Source organism: Mus caroli, unplaced genomic scaffold (assembly GCF_978045245.1).
Source record: "Mus caroli unplaced genomic scaffold, Mus_caroli_1 scaffold_11, whole genome shotgun sequence".
NCBI lineage: Eukaryota > Metazoa > Chordata > Mammalia > Rodentia > Muridae > Mus > Mus caroli.
Genome location: NW_028227266.1, coordinates 42353992 through 42358115, shown reverse-complemented (window position 1 = coordinate 42358115; position 4124 = coordinate 42353992).

Here is a 4124-nt window from a genome sequence, read left to right as displayed (position 1 = left end):
CCAGCCTCCCAGTGGTCTGACTCGGTAAGGCGCCCGACCGGCTAGCAGGAGGCAGTTGGCCCTGGGCGGGGAAGGGGCCTTCGAGCTACCCTCCCCCTTTCCTAAGGACTAGTGAGGAGTAGCACCCACAGCATCAGAGGCTAGGAAGAGATCTGACAAACCTACCGTGCTATCTGCACGGATTGGAAAGAGTGGGAGTTACCTACCTACACACACACACACACACACACACACACACACACACGCACGCACGCGCGCGCACACACACCCACCCCTAGCTCCCCTCTTTATTGTACCCACCTACATCCATTTTGCACTGAGAGCACTCCCCCCACCCCCAGGATATAGACTGAATTTTTTTTTTTCAATTAAACCTTCAGCAGTGCAAATTGGATGCTAAGAAAATGTTTGAGGAAGTGAAACCTTCATCTTCTCCAACTCTCCCTCCCCTCAAAAGATTTCACACCTACATTCACAGTACACACACAAACACCACCCTATGGGATGCTAGACCCACGGAAGAAAAAAAATTCTAAGCAGTGTTTTAAAGCATTGTCTTATATTATCTCAATGGTTACCACCACGAATTTACAAGGAAGGGGTAAATGAGAAAAGTGAGGCTTGTGTGATAAGGAATTACCAAGTTACACAACTAGAATTGTGGACCTGGGACTAGAACTCAAAGCTTCTTCTCCCAGGCCATTTTCCTTCTATCCCACTGCCCCCTCACCTCGAATGAAATCAACCAGTGCCGAGCGAGCACTGACTGCTTCACAAAGAACAGTAGCAACCCGTGTCTTCTGTTCCCCGTCACCTGTCACATCAGTGCCACCCACCAGAGTACTGACTCCCAGATGTGTCGTTCCTCCTGTCTGTACATCTGGCTGGCATGAGATTCCTGAGGACTCAGATCATAACTTCGAGTCTCTGTGTTCCTTGCATGACTGTCTCAGGTGCTGGCCAGGTTCACAGGAGGGCTTCAGTGAATGTTTCTGGGTGGATGGGCCCAGGAGCTGGGCACTGGGCAAGATCGGGAGGTCCAGATGAGGCGCAGGGGTATAAGCGCTGAATGAAGGGCTCATCATGACAGGAAGGGAAGGCCAGAGGATCAGTTCAAGAGCATCTTCAGCTTCATATGGAACCCGAGCTCCAACTGGGCAAATATGAGTTTCTATATAAAATAATAAAATAAATGATAAATTAAACAAAATCCCTGAGAGTGGAGAGACTATTTCTCTATAACTTGTGTGTGTGATGACTTACTGAGCACTTTCATGAGTATTACCAAATGACCATGTTTTAGGTTTGTAGTTAGGGTCTCTGTAGCCCTGTCTGTCTGTCCTAGAATTCACTCTGTAGACTAGGCTGGCTTTGAATGCACAGGTCTACCTGCCTCTGCCTCCCAAGTGCTGGGATTAAAGGAATGGACCACTATGCCCAGGGACTATGTTTTTGTGTTTTTTTTAAAATAGAACTATTTTGTCTTTATGAATGTCTTCGTATGTGTATTATGCACCCACGTGTGTGTGTGGTGTCCACAGGTGTGAGCTGCCATGTGGGGTGAAGAACAGCCTGGGTCCTCTTCAAGAACATCAAGTGCTCCTTGCTGTGAGCCATTCTTCCTCCACTCAGCAACGATCCCCAAGTGTGTACTAACACTGTGCTAGTTTAAAGATTTGATCACCCCAATTCTATGAAGCAGGTCTATCTTCATTTAAAGGAAAAGAAACTGAAGTCCGGAGAATCGGATCTCTGTGATCCCCGTATTTTAGAGTGTAGGGCCGTGGTGAATTTGGGTTTAATTTTTTTTTTTTCTGTCTTTAGGGTCTCTAGGGTATACTACTGACCACAGGCAGAGGAGCAGCAAACAGATTGACTCGAAGTTACCATGTGGATCAGCCTCTATCAAAAATGACAAAAGGCTTGGGCTTCACTGTGACAGGTTCTCACTATATAGCCCTGGGTAGTCTGGAATTCTCTATGTAAAGCAGGCTGGACTCGAACTCACAGGAATTCACTTGCCTCTGCCTCCCGAATGCTAGGATTAAAGGCATGTAGCACTAATTCTTTTTAGCATAAGCCCTGTTCATAGTAGATCCAGAAATCAGTATTTATAGTGGTGGTGTTAGGCTGGAGAGATAGCTTAGCCTTTAAAGGCTAGGCTCACAACCAAAAATATAGTGATGGTGGTGGCTGGGTTACAGGGGTCTCTAATGTCGTAAATGTAGTACATAATAAAACCCAAGAGTGGTATGTCCCGTGAAGCAGCCCTGTGGAGCGCTTCCCTGGGTGTGGCTGTGACTCATCCCCCAATGTAGGTTCCAGGTCTGGATGCAGAGCCCAGCTTTGGGCAGCCACAAGTTATGGGAGGAACCCTGGAGCCAGAGAGCAGGGAAGGAAAGCGGGTGGCCCTTTGCTGGAATCGAGCGGCTCCCTCTACTGGCCAACTAGGGGAGACGTCCTGCTTGTGTGTGTGTCTGCATCACGAGGGATGTCACAGGTGTGCCAGCGAGTGTCTATGTCAGCTTTTGCGGGTAAAAGTGTGACGTGGGCGTAAGTGTATGAAGGTGCCTGTTTCTGATACGATGTTGCTGTGCCAGCGCGGCTCGAAACTGTTTCTGGAAGCTGTACTCACAACCGCATCTTGTAATAAAACGTACTTTTTGGACAGTGTGGAGCGGACGCCCAGGACTGGGACTGCTTGTTTTCAGAGATTAGCCATCTTTCTGTTTCTATAGTGATCCGAATGCACAAATAATGCTAGCATTCCTCTCCAGCGTGCACTAGCCCAAGTAGGTGGGCGCCGGTCAAGGGAAGTTATGTGGAAGAGGCTCAATATTCTGAGGACCCAAGAAAGGGTTAACCTCAAGCCCCACAGTAACTTCAATCATTGGCTCGGGGCACTGCCTGTCAGAGTTCTGAGGGTGGGGTTTTCGAGGCTGCAGTCAGATTGCCCAGAGCCCCTCACTAGTCACTAGTCCCTGGAATCCCCCTCCTGTCACCATCATCATCGTCATCCGACCACTGGGCTTTGCCCCACACTGTGCGTAGCTTGATGGAGACACCTTTCTGGGCCCTGGATGAGGCGCGGATCCGGGCATCCTGGCTTACCCACTCTCTCCAGCAGCCTGGCTTCCTGATAGATGGTGATTATTATATAATAGACTCTCTGGACAGAGCTGTGCCAGCGCTGGGAACATTGCCCCTCCTTGAAGTATGCCTTAGGGCCTGGCATCTGCCGAACCGACCTTACCGCCCAGCTGTGCCGACGTCCCCGGCACCGCCTCCTTCCGGGAGCGGGAGACCCCAAGAGCCACCTTCCTGGTGGCCAGAGGCCGAGTCCTGGGACAGGGCGGGCCCAGGCCGGGAGTCAGGCCGACACCCCGCAGGTCTCTGGGTCGGCCGGCAGAGTGAGGCTTTACCAGCGCCTCGCTAGGATTGTGGAGTCCACCTGGCCCCTCCAACCTGAACTTGGAACTTGGGAACCAACAGAGGTGTGGCTAGGGGGCGCTGGGGCCAGGGTGGGAAAGGGAAAGGAGTTTCGAAAGCTGCGAGGACAGGAAACTCCAAGCTGGACCAGGGGGCCGGCAGGGGCAGAGGGGGGAGGGACTCTTATCCTGACAAGGCTCCCGCCTTCTCCTACTGGAGGGTTTGGAAAAACTGAGCAGGCAGCCAAGGCTTGGCTGGAAATCCTGCAGCCCACCCTCCTGGGGACACAAAGCTGGAGGGCGGGGGCAGGGCGGGGGGGAAGAGAGCGCGACCCCGGGGAGGGCAGGGCCCCTTTTGGGGCTGGGGGCCCAGGGCCAGGTCCCTGGGGAGGGGGTTCCAGGCGCTGTCTCCCTGCAGTCTGCTTCCCCCAGCTCCTTGCATTCCCCCTCCCCCCTCCTCCTCCCTCTCCGGCTCCAGTCTTGCGGATTGCGGGCAGACTTAACTCCTAGCGTGCCAGTCTGGTGGACTTGGAAGTGGTGACACTTGATTCGCGAAGGAGGGAGGGAGGGACTCCGGACCCCACTCCCACAGTTTAACACGTTAAGGCCCGGAACGCAATCCCGGAACTTCGGCTGATCTGAGCCCTGAAAGGCTGCCAGTAACAGGAGGAACGACACGCAAAGCGGGTACCTGAA